Genomic DNA, 18,429 nt, shown 5'->3' with positions numbered 1-18,429 from the left:
ACCACAGGGCTCAATATTTTCTCATCTTCTCTTCTCTTCTCTTCCCTTCCCTTCCCTTCCCTTCTCTTCTCTTCCCTTCTCTTCTCTTCTCTTCTCTTCTCTTCTCTTTTCTTCTCTTCTCTTCTCTTCTCTTCTCTTCTCTTCTCTTCTCTTCTCTTCTCTTCTCTTCTCTTCCCTTCCCTTCCCTTCCCTTCTATTCTCTTCCCTTCTCTTCTCTTCCCTTCCTTTCTATTCTCTTCTCTTCTCTTCTCTTCCCTTCCCTTCTCTTCTCTTCTCTTCTCTTCCCTTCCCTTCCCTTCCCTTCCCTTCCCTTCCCTTCTCTTCTCTTCCCTTCCCTTCCCTTCTCTTCTCTTCCCTTCCCTTCCCTTCTCTTCTCTTCTCTTCTCTTCTCTTCTCTTCTCTTCTCTTCTCTTCTCTTCCCTTCTCTTATCTTCTCTTCCCTTCCCTTCCCTTCCCTTCCCTTCTCTTATCTTCTCTTCCCTTCCCTTCCCTTCCCTTCTCTTCTCTTCTCTTCTCTTCTCTTCTCTTCCCTTCCCTTCCCTTCCCTTCTCTTCTCTTCCCTTCCCTTCCCTTCCCTTCTCTTATCTTCTCTTCTCTTCTCTTCCTCATGAAGGATATGTTGTCTTCTAACAAGGATTAAAGTAGTTCTTTGTTTAGAGGAGGGACAACAGTGATGCTCTAAATGGGGAGAGCTTACTATCAATTAGAAAATTCTGTTAAACAGAGTCTGAAGCATATTGGTATTACATGCCACACTGCTGGTAATTAGAAGAGGACATATTCTAATGTGCGAATGGGAACTTTGTTTCATAGGGCTCCGGTGGCACCATGTGGCTGCAACTAACGGAGAATACCAAAATGGCATCTAGTAAGAGGCCATAACACACAGCTCTGTGTCTTGAATTTTAAATTATGGTTTCTGTTTTCAAAAAACCTGAAGGAAATCTGCCTGTAACAAGAAATATGAAAAACTTCTCTCAAAATATAAAATGAATGTTTGAAAATAACAGCAACAAATAGGAACTTTTTTCTCTTAAAACCTAAAATGCCTCTTAAAAAAGGTAACTTTAAAGCCTTGAGGGATTTCTGTGACAGTGATAGCAGTAAACATATTTAAATTATTAAAGATGAAAAGAGTTGACTACCGCAGACATCTCAAGCAAACATTTAATGCTCCTATAAAAGCTGCCCAAGATTTTAATAACAACAGGTAAAAAACTGAATACAATAACAAAAAATAAAATTTGACAATTTCAATGTTTTAGTTAAACAGCATTAAAGTAAATTTTATTTGCAATGAAACTACTACAGTACATGTAAACACAAGAATTCAAGAAAGTCAAATGCAATATAATAAAGCTAATCAAGAAAAGTGAATTTCTTCAGAATAATTTTGATGACCAGGAAAATGGGTATCACAATAACAGCAAAAGAATACATGAAGTAAATGAAAGAACATAAAAAAAATGATGGACTTTTGGTCTTCGTGGTATCACAAAGTGCTTTTTCTTCAACTGAGAACTTTTTTGCATTATACAGAAGGCTTAACAAAGGTCCAATCTTGCAAAATCTTAAAAATCTCCAAAACATATGTCTGATGATAGCTTTTTACCTTTAAAAGCATGCGCTAATTTTAAAGATTTGTCTGGGGAAAACATGACCGGACAATATTCATTCTGCAGAATTTCTTTCAATGAAATGTTTCAGATCAAAACATCAAAATTCAGCTTCTTTTACCTATAAAAATCAAAATTTATTGTAGGAATGGTATCAAGACTATTGAGCTGTAAATTAATAAAGAAAAAAAATGTCTGAAGTAGGTATTAGGTTGCAAAGCAGCCACGTTTAAAGATACCCATGATGATGAATGCTGACATAAATCATTTTATCTTAAGCTGTCAGCACTTTCATAATCAAAATGTACATTTAGTCAAAACTTTAGAATTGATACGAATTCCCTCTCTCTTTCTTTCTCTCTCAGGTGCATACACACACATGCACACACACACGCACATGCACACACAGACACACACACACACACACACACACACACACACACACACACACACACGCACACGCACGTGCACACACACACACACACACACACACACACACACACACACACACACACACACACACACACACAAACACACCATGAATTAAGACCAAAAAACAGGAAACCAAACCATCCACACCATGAATTAGTTGCACATAGCTGGTAGTCACACTGACATCCTGTTATAAAGTATACAGCACACAACATCACTGTTTGTTTTCTGACAAGTAAGCCTTTATTTTACTGAAGACAGACATGTAGGGCACAGAGGTAAAGCCTTGGCAACACCTCAGTCTGTGAATATATAAAGAGCATTCCAGACACTGGAGCAGTCAAACAAGGAGGAGGGAGTTAGTTCCTGCCAATGAATGGCCATTTGGAGGAACACTCAGACTGTATACCATATGCAGTAAACCTTGGAGCTTCAGTCTATTCAAAAGCTGCATGCACTGCTAATGAACATTATAGGAATATAAAAGCCTGCACTCATGTAGAAGCTTTCCAAGATGGTACACTGCATCACCCTGTCTGGTAAAAAGAAGGAACATAATACCATCGGAGAATACATTCCAAACCAGTCGATGGTGACAGTCTTGAGTGATGTGAGATACACTTACTATCTTGAAACATGTTGGTTCACTGAAGACAGATGAAGGGCACACCTAATGGGAATACTATTGCCAGTGGGATGGGAAAAATAATGGCCCATTTGTTTGCCAGGAGAGGCCTGGTAAAGCTGCCAAACATAAAATTAAAACAAACTTCTGCTGTACCGAAGCATATGTTTTGCTGAGCTAGAAGAAGCAGATTTTATACAGGGATTAAATGTTTATGGTCACATCTTACAGAAATAGTCTGAAAGAACTGAACAACTAATCCTTGTCATTGGTTTGAATAAAAGCCCTTTTAGAAATGTCCCTACCTTCTTCTAAATCAACAAGTCTAGCAGTTTTTATTTTTCAAATTCATCACAAGAAGAATTCACTGCAAATGTTATGACTTGAGGCAGCACAATGATGGATTGGATAACACTACTGCCTCCATCAAGATGTTCTGAATTTAATTCATGGCCAGAATATCTTTTTTGTAGAATTTGCATGTCCCTGACTCTGACTTCCCAAAAGTAAGATGATTGTTAATGTTAGAACTGAAATAAAACAAAAGCAATGGGAAATGGCTTTTTGGTAAAAAAATTGATTAAACCAAAACCAAGGGGAAACACATTAGCACAAGACTACCTATGTTGTTGTGTTTTTATCTTTACTGGACTTCATCAGAACAAGTAAATACAAATATGACATGAAATAAGTTGCATCATCAATCAAATCAGCTGTGCAAACCATCAAAAACAAATATTATATCATAATTATAAGACTTAAATTTTAACAGACATTTAATGGACAATGTATCATTCAACTCAGGTAACATTCCATTGTTTAACATCACTTGCCATTCAAGTTCTATTTTATTTAATACAATGTAAAAAATTCAATCTCTTGGGCTTAAAACCACATGATCTTTTAAAACCAAAATAATTATGTTTTTTAGTCTTTACACTGGACATTGTGTCTATATAAGGCATTTTCAATACATTAATATCATTCATATACTCATAAATTCTTTTATTCAGCCTATGCGAAGATTTACCCACGTAAAAGAATTTGAAGGACAAACGAGTGGTAATGTGAAATATGCTCCTAGAAAGACAAGTTTAACACCTATTTTACCCCACTGTCTTGTCAAAGTCCCTAACAATTACAAATGAACTACCTAGTTAAATCTACACTGACTGCAGAAACCACATTTAAAAGTGCCCAAAGGTCTCTCACTAATTGGGAATGACATAATCTCACCCTTTTCCCACAAGTGTCTTATACATCTAAATTTTCTGTTATTGAATATTGGATTTTCACCTACCAAAGTGAAAAACTGAGTGATCTCACTTAATATTTTTTCAATTATTTTGTAAAATATTCCTGATAGTCCTTTTGTCCACACTGTATAATTCCAAAGGATAAGTGTTATCCCAACTGCAGCATTGGAAGAAGTTCTGTTTGATGTTGAAGAAGTGCAACTGTCTTTCAGAATATGTACACACTGATCACTTCTTTTACAAACAAAGTCACCTAGAATAGAATTCACCAACTGTGCTTTGGAACATAAATCAAAAAATAACTAAAGGGCACTCTAGTGGTATAAAGAGATAACACCTTGACTATGGCTCAGGTGACCTAGCTAGGAGGACATTTGCTGATAACACTCCATATGGGGTGGTGCGGTCCAAAGAGGAGAGTTGCCCTTGGATGTAGTCAATGAGTATGGCATGTTAGGAAAGAGATTGGTGTTGGGCATATAAAAAAGAACTCCCCGAGACAGAAGCATGAATTAGGAAAGGGAGTGGGATAGGGTATATTAAAAAAAAAACCCTCCCAGACTGAAGCACAGATGCCCGAGCCAAGCAATCCACACATTAGATCCAAATGGCTCCAGCAATGCTAGAATAGCCTGGAAGCTAGTCTAACTGGCTGGTAGACCTGGCATGGATATGAGGCACTGGAGGCTGAGCCAGTTGGATGAGGTCCAAGGAGACCCCAAAAATCAATCAATAAATAAATAAATAAATAACTCATGTACAAAGTTCAACTCAGCATCAAAAGTGTTATCTTCCATGACTTAGCATGATACCCTAACTGCTTGGCTTTTAATCGTGTTGGTTTCAACATATGGAGGATGATTACTATCAGCATGCAAATAGTAATTGGAATGGTATTTTTTCTGTAGATGTTAAAAGCAAAACAGCTATTACAGCCATCCTTTTCATCAGTCACATATGAAAAGTTACACGTATCTTTTGCCCATTGAAAGAAACTTAAAAACTCATCAGTATTCCAAGTAAATGCAATGATACTGTCAGCAGTATCTGTCCATTTGAACCTAATATCTCTCTGGAGTATATGAAGAAAGACATGACAGAACTGTTATGAACAGAAGCAACCCTTAATGTTCATATTTTTTTTCTTTTGTTTTTCTCTTTATAATTAATTTAGTATTTGCATTGTTATTTTTAGTATTTTTTATCCTGTATGTTTATCTTTGCTTATGCTTGCTGGGGCTGTTTCCCCTTGGGTCTCCACTGAAAATGGGTTGCTTACTATCAAGGCAATGCAAATAGTTAATAAGGTTTTCTTCTTTACAATTATTTGGTATTGTGATTGTTATTTAATATTTGCAGATTGTCACTTTATCTTTACTTATGTTTGCTGGGGCATTTCCCCTCGGGTGTCCAATAAAAATGGGTTTGTTTGTAAACTCACTTGGACTAACCTGGTTAGCAAATGTGAAATAAAATAAATAAATACATAAATAAATAAATAAATAAATAAACTGTCTGATTATGTGTCCTAGACAGGTATGTTCCTATCCCTGAGAAGTACCTTACCCTCACCCAGGACGATGCCAGAATATAAACAGAAAATTATTGACTTCAACAATTGGCTCACTTTCTGGTGTCACTCCAGGGAAATCCAATATCTGTCAGCCTGGGAGGATATGGTAGACAGCCCTTGCTGCTTTGCTAGAAATGGTCTGCACCTTTCTAGGCTTTTGGTTACTGGCAAAGGCCCCTGCCTCTCCCATAGTGCCTTTTTTAGGCAATGTCAAAACAACAAATTTTCCAATGATACAATCTAATCAAGACAAACTCAACATTGGGCTGCTAATGCTAGGAGTTTAAACACAAAACTGCATTCCCTGGTGACACTGTTCACCTTAGAGGATGCCTGTGCAGTTACCGAGACATGGTTCAAGGCCACTGAGATCACCTCGGCTGTGCAAGGCCTACATTGCCTTCCACATGTTCAGACCTCAAAATGAGCATGAAGGAACCAAAAGTGGAGGTGTATTGATCTTCAGTAAAACCAAATACACTTCAACAGTGGTCAAACAGCATGACTCTTTCAAATTACTCCATGTACAATTAACTATTGGGAAAGTACCATACCACATCATTGCTAGCTATAGATCCTCCACCATGAACCAGGATAAGCACACCACCTACCTCAATTTACTGGAATCCCTCGCCATACAGCCCAACACCTTAGTCATGGGAGATTTAAACTATCCTTCCATAGACTGGAAGACATACACAACCAATAACATTCACACCCAGATGTTCTTGGACTTTGTTAACACAAATGTCTTGGAACAGATATTCTGCACTCTGGCTAGGAGTTCTTATGTTCTGGACATAGTACTCACCAACATGCGGGGGTTCATTGTACTATCGCATGCGTGACACTCTCCCTGGTTAGGTCAGAGTACCAATCAGTCTCATTTGAAGTAACTACTGGAACTGGCACCTTTGCAAGGACAAAAATTATAAAAAAACTTTGCCACAGCTAACTAAAGCCTACTAAGTGATGGTATAAAAAGCTTCATACCACCTGCAATCGCAGACATCAATGATCAATATGCAGAAGTGTAGCATCTGCATAAACTCTGCTGTACCCGGCTGCATCAAAGCGATGTCTTCTTGTAAAAACAAGCCACCATAGTGGACTTCAAGTATAAAGAGATTATATAACAAGAGGAAGAAACTGCTGTCCAAAAACAAGAGGGATATCACTCTGCAAAGGAAGAGTTCCCTCCTAAGCCTTAATAAGAAAAATCAGAAATCTTGTAAAGTCTTCTAAAGCAAATTGCAAAACTAAAATTGCATCCCTAGCCAAGGATAATCATATGCATTCTTTAACTAAGGCTGAAGTCTAAATGGGAATCCCTAGCTATGTGCTGAACTGGTAGTAGATGGGATCGATCACTCATACTACACTGAAAGATATTGCCAACCTGCTAACTGAAAGATTCAGCACAAACTTCACCCCCCATCCCCACCTACTATATCCCAAAGTATACCTGACACCAGTCCTCTGCCTAGTATTCTAGAGAACAGGTCATCTCTGCATTTACCAAAGCCAACACCATGGCCTCAATAGGACCAGATAATATCCTAGGTTGTTTACTAAACAATTTAAAACAAAACCAAAAAACCAAGTGGATGCACTTGATGTTCTCTTTAATCATAGCTCAATAACTGGCTGTGTTCCTGCAGAATGGAGAACAGCATCAGTAATCCCCCTACACAAAAGGGGGCCATCAACTGATGCTGGGAACTACAGACCCATAAGTCTAACCTGCCTCAAAGAAAGAATTATCATGGACCTTATCAACAAGGACATAGGTGACCTCCAAATGCTGAACTCAACCCAGTTTGGCTTCATTAAGGATAGAGCATGGTTTTTAAACCTGGTGAACTCTGAGAAAGTCACCCAAGCCATGGGCGAAGGTAAGACAGTGCACACTGCCTATTTTGACCTTGTCAAGGCTTTCAACACAAATCCCCACTCTGTCATCATTGAGAAACTCTCCCAGATAGGGATTAACCCTTAAATTAATAGATGGTTAGCCAATTAACTCAATGACAGAATACACTCTGTCAAAATTTAGTGACTCCAGCTCCACCAGTAGACCTATCACCAGTGGAGTACCACAGGGGTCTGTGCTGGTCAGCTTACTGTTTGGCATCTATTTCTCAAAAGACCAGGCCGAAGTAGATGGTGTTTAGGTCAGCAAGTTCACAGAGGATTGCAAACTGGGAGCAATCAATGACTCCCCCAACAATGTCACCATATTACAAGAAGGGCTAACACTAACAAATGATTGGTGCCAAAGCCATGGTCTAAAACTAAATGCAAAAAAATGTATTATTATTCCCTTTGGCAAAACGACATTCCTTACAAATTGCAATATTGACAGCACCCTTCTGAGTTACAACCCAGTAGTGTGAGACTTAGGAACACAGGTTGATAGCAATCTAAACTTTGGCCATCATTCTCTGAATAGCCATTTGATGAAATAACATAGACTCATTCAAATGCAACCTAGATAATTGGATGGAGGACCAGAAATACACTCCTGTGGTAGTACCCATGTCTCTCATGGACAGGGATATCCAGTATTAATCACAGACCCACTCTGTTCATAAATTCATTCTGGAAACTACCCAAATAGAACAAATGGGGATACCTGGGATTAACATGGCTAGGCTTGTAAAGGCTCTAGGGCCACTAGTCTAGTAACCTCCTATGAACCTATGAAATGAATATCAGATACTTCCTTCATTCCTGATAAGCATCATAAAATACAATAGTACCTAAGTCGTACAATAACTGTTGTAGTCAATCTCCTTACAAACTTGTAACATTAATGCAAGCAAATTAGAGAATATTTTACTTTACTAATAAGCTATTTCAAACATTTTAATACCCTGGCCAATCCACCATGATCAGTACAACTTTATATTGCAAAATAAAGTAAGAAATAGTAAAAATGCACTGTCTTTTGAGATGGCACATTGATCAACTCAACCTTATATAATCTTGAGATTCATCAAAGAAACTCCTCTTTAAATATTCATATGGTCTTATTTAGTTTAAATATTGAAATATTGCATGGAATGTGAGTCCCTGAAGAATATATTGCTATTGTAAATACTTTGTATCAAGACTCATTGCTAGCAGTTAAATTAGGTTCTGTATCTTAGAAAATGTTCCTTAAACCTTAGTGAGCCAAGCAGGGATACTGCATTTCTCCTCATTATTTACAATAGCCATCAAACCGCTGTCTCATACTATCAGACAAAATAAGCGGACTAATAGTTTTCAAAGCCCACAGAGCATGGCACACAAAACTGTGCAACTTCATGATGCTATATTTACATTTTTTGCATTACACTGAAAGCATAATGTTGACACTCTTTGGCATTGTAAAAAAATCTGAAGAAATATTAGATTTAGTGATCAAACATCTGAAGTTGGTTTTGTTGTTCTTTCATTGTAAACCCAATATTCCTAGCAAATTCAGCTTGAACTGTGACTTCTAGCAACAAGTGTGAACATGTATAAAATATTTCCACCTGTATGAAAATTTTTAAAGGGACTGATTTTCAGCCTGTCACTAGGGATGAAGAGACCCTCCATCTTTTGTGCTTGGCACCAATAGCACCCCTTTTCCACATTTACTCTTATTTACAAGTATTATTTGGGTTTCTATTAGAATGACGAAAATGCATTTTGTCGAATGCGTTTTCGTCTACACATAAAGAGCGAAAAGGCAAAACAGCAAAGCAACTGTTCAGCAAATTCTTTCCCTGGGAAAGAAGTCACTTGACCACTTTGTTGCTTTGCCATGTTCTGCACTGTAGTGTGGTCCCTTGTCCGGTATAGCTCCCGAGCGTGAATGTGCAACAGTTACTCACCTTAGGGTTAGGGTGCAGGTTAAGGTAAGTGCGTATGTATGAAAGTATTTGCTGTTTTTTTTTTTTTAATTAGATGTATGGTTGAGTTATGTGTGTATGTGTTTTCAGCTGTTTACTTTTATTTTGGGGGGTAGAATTAGGGTTAAGGTAAGTGTGTATGTGTTTGAAACTGTTTATGTAAATGTGCAAGAGTTAATGACCTTAGGGTTAGGGTGCAGGTTAAGGTAAGTGCATATGTTTCAAAATGTTTACTTTTTTTCTGTTAGCTGTATGGTTGGGTTATATGCATATGTGTATTCAGTTGTTTACTGTTTTTTGGGGGGGTACAATTAGGGTTAGGATACATGTGTATGTGTTTGGAAGTGTTTAATGCTTTTTTTTTTTTTAGGTTGGAACAGCAATTTCTTTCCCTAGGAAAGAAATCTCTTTTCTGTGGTTTCGACATTTTCAGCTTTCACTGAAAATGTGTCGATGAAACATCGTTCACTGTTTTCAGCTTTCAATGTTTCAGTATTGACCCGTATTATTTTATATTAGGAATAATTTATTTTGAATACCATTTAAGGGGTATATATTTTAGACAAATAAATACATAGCATTTTCTAAGAAATGCTGAGCATTTTGCAGTAAAAGTACAAAATAATGATGACAAAACTCCAAATGGATAAGCACCACTAGCACGCGCGCGCACACACACACACACACACACACACACACACACACACACACACACACACACACACACACACACACACACACACACACACACACACACACACACACACACACAGTCTGTTTGATAAATAGCTATATGCACCTTCACTTGGATGTTTACCTGTGAGATTATCAAATGCTACTAAATCTTGTAGCCAGGGTCGTTAATATTTAAAGTTAGACACTGTTACAAAGTAATGAAGAAGGGTTCAAATATTCTAAACAGTTTTATGCAGTTGTATTGCAGCTCATAATTTAAGATTAATGTCAAACAACATTAAATTTTTCTTGTCAATGATAAAAAATCAGAATTCCAATTTGCTGCACTAGTATATTCAAATGTGCTGAGAGGGTACCTACTCTTGTTAGGATTGTTTTGAATTTCTAACATTAACAGTTACTGTTTGTGCAATTTTTAATGGGAACACGTATTCACCAACCAGATTTATAATTAATACTTTACTAGGTTTATTTATTTATTTTCAAAGTTGTTATTCTCTGAGTAGCAATACTTTGCAATTTCAAACATTTATTTCCAACAAATATGTTTACAATTCTTTTAAGAAGTTCAAATTGTGTTATACTTCAGATTAGTATGTTTATTGTGTGTGTGTGTGTGTGTGTGTGTGTGTGTGTGTGTGTGTGTGTGTGTGTGTGTGTGTGTGTGTGTGTGTGTGCGTGTGTGTGCGTGTGTGTGTGCACGCGCGTGTGTGTGTGTGTGTGTGTGTGTGTGTGTGTGTGTGTGTGTGTGTGTGTGAGAGTATGTATGTATGTGTGATTTGTGGTCACATGCCTTTCCTCTGTATTCTGTTTTATTTTTAATGAAATATACACCTGCAAAATGCTTCTCTTTTCCCCAACTCATAAATATACTGTCTGTTGCAAGGGAGGCAATGCTTCCCTTCACTAAGTCCCCTTCCTGCAATTGTCATCATCATCATCATCATCATCAACTCCCTATTTCCCATTTTCTACAAGATGTCAGGGTGTCATGTCACTTGCCACCATCTCTCCCTATTTAATGCCGCTCTCTAACTTTCTTTGATAGTCATGCCTGATTATCACAGATCTTATCTCATGCAATCCATCTATCTTTTTGCTGGGCACCCTTGTTTCCTCTTATCTACCTCTCTGCCCCAAATCTTCTTCACCAGATTGTCTTCTGCTTTCCTGCACATGTGCCTGAACCATGTAATCTGTTCTTTTTTCTGCAATTGAAACTACTTTGGCTTCTGCTCTAATATCCTCATTCCTTTGTCTGTCCCACCATGTGCATCTTACCACCCATCTCGGGCACTTCATCTCCAACATCTCTAGATTCCTCAACTGCTCTGCCTTTACTGTCCAGGTTTCTGCACCATACAGTAGTACTGATCATACAACCATGTTGTACACTTTACTTTTAAGCTTCTTTAGCATTCTTCTGTCATACACTACCCTTAAAATTGTGTACCAGTTGACCACAGCCCCTCTCATTCTAGCTTTGGCCTCATCATTCAGACTTCTCTTCTTTTCAAACACCCCTCCCAGATACTTGAAACTGTTAGCCTGTCCCACTATTTTCCCTTACATCTTAGTTCTCAGCTTTTTCTGATTACCCCATTTGCTGCCATTACAACTGTCTTATCTGTACTCATTTTCACTGTGTATTCAGTTCTGCATTCCATTCTCCTACCCTTTGCTGAAGTTCTTGCTCAGAGTCTGCCTGTAATGCAGCATAGTCTGCATACAGGAACTTTGTCATTGAGTCCTTGTACATAGTTTGCACTAGTTCTATCAGTGGTTCTGGGGCTTTGAACCACTACAGAACTGCTCAAATCAGCTTTCTTGGAACCTTGTCATGTGCCTGCTTCAAGACTAGTAATACCCAGATGGACTCTTTCCTCATCTCTAGCTTCTTGTCAAAGTATCTTTCTCACTGCAAACATCGGGTCGGTTGTGCTGCATCTTGATCTGAGTCCAGTTTCTCATCTTCCAAATTAATTTCTGCTATTCTGCGTATCCATTTATCAATCGCCCTGTCCAGAACTTTCATGCAATGTAGCAGGAGTTTGATCCCCTATGCTGCCCACAGTTGTGAATGCCCCCTTTGTTCATTCCCCAGTCATCTGAGATATGCTTTTCTCTTCATACTGCTATGAGTACTCTCAGGAGCCATTTCTCCCCATCTCACCCAGAACCTTTATTATATCTGCTGTGACCTCATATGAGCCTGCTGCTTTCCCGGACTTCATTCTCCTAAGTGCTGTTCTTAGTTCTTCTATGGTGGGCTCTTCTTCTCTCACCATAGGCTTTGTCTGAGATAATACAGCTTCTGTGGGGTTTTCTTCATTCAGAAGCTTCTGGAAATACTCCATCCATCTACTTTTGATAGCCTGTGGATTGGTGAGCAGGTTGTTACTGCCCTCTGTTTTGAAGGGTGTCTGACTATCTTCTTTATCTTTTTGTCCTAGCCTTTATTCCTGATAGAGTTTCTTTGTGCCACCCACTGAGTCACTTTCCAGAAATTGGTAGAGTGCCTCTTATGCCTTAGTCTTTGCTATTGTAACTGTTCTCTTAGCCTTTTTGTTATCCAACCAATAATCCTTCCTAGCTTGATCTATCTTTTCTATCTCCCACTTTTTCCTGCACTCCATTTTTCTTTTCAGAACTTCATGGACTTCTGCATTCCACCATCTGCTTACTTTATGTACTTTATTTGCATACCTGGCTTGACTGTTTACCTGTTCTGTAGCCCTCACACTTGCTGTTCTGAGATGCTGCTATTCTTCAATTCCACCTATTTTCTCTTCTTCTTGAGGTGCTAAACCCCTGAGTAATTCCTTGAACTGTTGTGCTTTCTCTCCAGTGAACTTCCAGGTCTTTAGTCTGGTCTCTGTTGACCTTCGAGCCTTCTCTGACCACTGCTTGCTGCTGATTGTGGCAACTAGTGGTTTATGCTGTGGGCTGACTGTGTCAATGGGGATGACTTTGCAATCACTGATGCTACCTCAGTGCCCTTTCCTTACTAGGAGGAAGTGTTCCCGAGTTGCATGTTTGCCACTTTTGTATGTGATCTTATGACTGTTTCTCTGTTTGAACCATGTGTCAGCTACCACTGAGTCATTTTCCAAACAGAAATTGAGTCTACCCTCTTGCTGGACTGCCTCCAATCTCCTTTTCTGTCCACTCTTCTGGTATGATGTTATATTAAAAGGGTAAGTACACTCCAGATGTTATACCAGAATAAAAGCAACTTGTAGAGTATGCTATGCACTATTTAGAAAATGGAAATTCTAAACATTCCTTGTTAATGAGTCCCATTATCTGTACATGGTGTGGTTTGAGCTGGGTCAATACTGACAAATACCCGCAAGGCCTTTAAATACACCTGAATCCACAGTATCAGCCACTGAATAATACAGCTAAAACACAATGTCAGTATGCTGTGCACGTACACAGCTAAAACATTTACTCATTATATAGTGATGCTCCATTTACCAGCATTACTTGGATGCCAAGGGGACAACTATGAATGCAGGCGCAGCATACACATGCTTAGTCATCAACCAAACCAGTGACTTATAACTGTAGGCATATATATATATATATATATATATATATATATATATATATATATATATAAAACGGCATTAACATTTTAAGAATACTGTATCAGCCTCCCTGAGCAGTTACATCTAATATAATATCCTCTTAGTCATTATATTAAAGTGTTTCATTTACCAACATTCCTTGAGCATCAAGGGGGCAACTATGACTGTGGCACCTCTCCTCATCTCTGCATTGTAATTGCGTTTTAATGGTAGATCTTCTGGGATAACTTGCCTAAGCTGTTTATATTTAAGAATCAGCAATTGAAAAACTCTAGCTTTCTAATATCTAATTTACCTTAAAGTTCTCACATACATATATGACCTTTATTACTATTTATAATTTATTATTGTTCCTATGTAGATATTAAAAAGAAAGGCATCGTTTTTTCAAGTGACCACAACATTTCTATGCAAAATCATAGTCATTAAACTTGAGACTCTCACACTTTTGATACAAGTTCAGCTTTTCCATAACACATTAACTAATATAATTCTGGCAAACAATTTAACAAGCTATTGTTAACAAACTTGAAATACAAATTATTAATCTAGCAATCTCTAACAATGACACCCACTAATAGTAAACAATCGTCTAGCATCAGTATTTTTTTCTCAATTGTATTTATTGAAAATTTTAATGACAAAACGTTAATATATGATAATAGAAATATTATAAAACAAATACAAATATCTAAAAGAACAATAATGAAGAACAACTAAAATCAACTACTTACAATGGTGTCTACTATAAAACAAAGCTTTTTAAACAGGAAAAAAATGTGATAAGAGTAGTTGTTAGTTAATTATTAAGTCTGTTTATCCAGCAGTTCTTTGAATTTCAATTATATATTATATGAAGAGGTGATTCTGGATGTTCTTGTCTTAATTGTAATAAGTTCAAGATGAAAGATTTCAACTGACAAGTATACAAATTACTTCATATTAGGAGTCGTCTGGTTCTTCCAGTTCTCGGTGATGACTTTTCTTGCTAATGTTAAGATACTACTTAAAAGAGGGTATTTTATTTTCATGACACAAGTGGGAATAGGTGTATTAACTATAATAAGAGATTTGGTCAGCATAAATCTATCATTAAAACAGACTGTAAGAGACAATTCATATTATCCCAATATGTTTTAAGTTTTGTACAATCATAAAACATATGGTGCCAGTCAGCTTTAACATTTAGTTTACATCCCCAGCATCCTATGCCTTTATTATACATCAATTCATCTTTTTGTGGTGTGATAAAGGTTATATGTAAGAACTTCCAAGAGAATATTCTCCACCTCAGTGATGAAGTAGTTTGCTTTGAAGATTGGAGTATTTTAGTTTTTTTTTATCGTCTTCACTTGGAGAGGTATTATTAACAAGTCTAAAATAATCCCAATAATTTTCTTTGTGACATACTTTTGATTTCTTAAGTGCCTTATATATTTTAGATAGATGTCCCTTTCCAGTTATATTCTGGTACATTAAAATAATAAGTAAATCAATGAATGTGGGGAAAGAATTTCTAACTATTGGTTGCATTAGATTAATCTTTTATTCAACTAATTGTCTACAATTTTAAATTACTAACCACATGTCTTTGCATAACTCAAACTTATTAATGATATGGTCAACATTTTATAACTTCCCATCGTCTAGTAATTGATACCAGTATAACAGTTTTTGTCTTTAAATGTAGTCATCGTTGTTAAATTAAATGTATTAAGACTATTTTGAGTATAGGCAATTGTAAATACAAAGAAAACCCATGCTTTATATTTAGGGTTCCAGAAAATGAGATTTTTAAAGGAGGTTATTATCGTATTAATATAATAAGTGTTGATAAGTTACGTCTTACACCTAACAATTCCTAACATTATAGACTTCTTCTTGCTTATTTTTATTTATTTATTTATTTTATATTTGTTTATCAGCATAGTCTGACTGGGCTAGTAGCCCATTTTCAGCAGAGACCTGGGGAGAAAAGCTCCAGAGAATGTTATCAAATGTTACACACACATTATAAAAATAACAGCAGGGAGAGAGTAGAACAAAGCTAAACATTGCTATCAGGTATTACACACACATTACAGAATAACAGCAGGTACATTGTTGCCCCATCTATTAAAAATTAATTCCCTTTTTAGGGGAAGCGATAGTGTGTTTGTGCTCTTTATAAACAATGAAAGAAAATAAATAACAATAGTAGGTCTGTTAAAACCTTAATGCACATTCCCAACAATTCCATTTAGAATTTCTAATTCATTTGTTTGTCTTATTTTTCAAACATGCTGAAAGCTCTATCCATATAAAAAGCCTACTCGGTATATCTCTACTTAAATATAGAAAAGAAAAGCATGTTAAGTATCTCCGTAATGTAAAGAAACAAGGCAAAACTTTCTGGTTTCTCATTACCTTCAGTAGTTACTTGCATAAATCACAATATTGTTGGGAGCTGCTCCTTTCTGCACTCCTTTATCCTGGCCTACCCATCTACAACCACCGAATACACTTCCTCTAAATGTGCATCAATCCATAAAACAAGGAAAATAGAAAAAGGAAAAGCAAAACAAAAAAAGACACACCTTTACCCATAAGCTCATTTATTTTTGTTTTCTGTGAGTGATAAGACCACAGATAAAACATTACATCACCTATGCAAAGCCAGTATTCAGTGTCTTAAGACAGCGAAAACGTGAGCAGTTTAGCTCTACTTCCCAGGCCTTTTGGTCTTGACATGCTGTAACACAGATAATCCCAAAACGTTGTGAGTCTTACTTACATTCACTCTTTGCAATCCTATATACGTTAAATCTGATTTTTCATATATTGCATAGAAAGTGTTTACTATGAAGTGTATTCACATTATGCAAAGCATTCAGTCTACATCAAGAAAAAACACAGAACATTACACCTGAGTTCCAAATGAACATTTTACACATAGCAAATGTCATTCACTTTGAACTGCTGGAAGGTGGGCTGTTACTCATTGACTTGACTGTGAATATGCTTTGCAAGCATTTATAATTAAATGTATAAATTCATTAATTAGATTGGATGGCACAATGGTATAGTAGTTAGCACTGCACCCCAAAAGCACTTGATTCTTTCATTCAGTTCTCAGCTTGGGGTGACTTCTCTGGGATGCTGGCATGTTCTCTCTTTGATTACATGAGTCAATGTTTAGTACACATATTAAATGTGCCTCAGGAATATTTATCCTCTTTACTTCTGATCAATTTTAAGAAGGGTGACCTCAAACTTTTGACTGCTTTCAGCTGACTTATTCTCTTCAAATTTGCAAGGTTTGCATGGTGCTAGTACCATTTTTTTTAGAAACACCCTTGAATTGTATGTGTAGCTCAAAAACCAAAGGAGTAGCTGAATCTTAGATTGAGTTAAAACAATAATTTTAAGGGCATTTGTCAAGCCATAACTAAAAATAATGGACACATCACTTGTTTCACAAACGTACCTAGATTTTTATTCCTAAAATTGCAACAGCACTATTTACGTTTTTGTAGCTTTTGTATTTTTTGCTTGGACTTAAACTAATAGCTGCATTTTTATTTTAAACCTCATTTTGTGATTTATTAATTTCTAGAGGTTATTCTGAACATAACTCATCCTTACCTACAAATGACAATATCTTTATATAATTTCTAGATTTTTTTATGAGTCTTCTTCTACAAAACACATGCTCATTCCTGAGTGCTCTTTTCTTTAGTATACAGTATATAACTGTCTGCCAAGACTTTTCACGATTTGACTGTAGTTCAAAATTCTGATGATACAGCCTTATTTTGCAAAACCAAAAATCACTGTGAAGCCCAAAAGAAATTTCAGAAATATTTTCGAAAAAGAACCAAATTTTGTAATTTATGTAGCTGCTGGTACACTGTTAGAAGACATACATATATATATATATATATATATATATATATATATATATAGGTTTACTTTCAAAATTTCAAAACGAACTCGGTCGACTGTATTATCGTCGAACACGGAAGTTCGAAAACGGTAATATTGATGTCAAAAAAACAATCTAGGAACGGGTTTTAACATGGGTCGAGGTAGGGGAGATGTTTCTAGTTCAGAATAACACTGAACACAAGGGCACCCGCAGGCAGGTGCAAGGGGGTGCACTTGCACCCCCCCTGGAATCGGCTGACTAGTTAATCGTATAATTTAAAAAAAAGTTTTTTTTTTTGGGCGCGTTCTTCTTTAAGAAGCAAGAAGTCCAGTCGCGGGCGTGTTGACATCATCACGCAGTGCACATATTTTCAAGTTTGTGAGCAGGAACTGACACGGATGGTTTCGGGTTCGCAAGCACGATGGACGGATACTTAGGAGCGAGCAGAAACTGACAGAAGATGGGACACTTTCAGAGTGAGTAGTCGGACGGAAGAGAGTGTGTGTGTGTGTGTGTGTGTGTGTGTGTGTGTGTGTGTGTGTGTGTGTGTGTGTGTGTGTGTGTAATGCCCCAGGTGCTACATGGTGGTGGGTAGAGAATAAAGCTTGAACCCTGTACCTTGGGCCCAAGTGGCAAGAGCTTGAATTCCCTACCCACCACCATTTGTAAAAATGTTGCAGGTTTTTCCCTCATACTTTTTCTGTTCCTCATAAAATCTGTGGTTTCTGTATTTGTGTCCTTGCAAAGACAGTGGTAGCATTGTTGCCTGACAGCTACATGTTCTCTGGTTTGATTCTTGGCTGGGGTGCCTTACCTTCTGTGTGGAATCTGTATGCCCTCCCTGTTT

This window comes from Protopterus annectens, chromosome 3.part1 (genome assembly GCF_019279795.1).
Source record: "Protopterus annectens isolate FY-2018-M chromosome 3.part1, PAN1.0, whole genome shotgun sequence".
In the NCBI taxonomy this organism is placed as follows: domain Eukaryota; kingdom Metazoa; phylum Chordata; order Ceratodontiformes; family Protopteridae; genus Protopterus; species Protopterus annectens.
Note: the sequence above shows the minus strand (reverse complement) of the source record.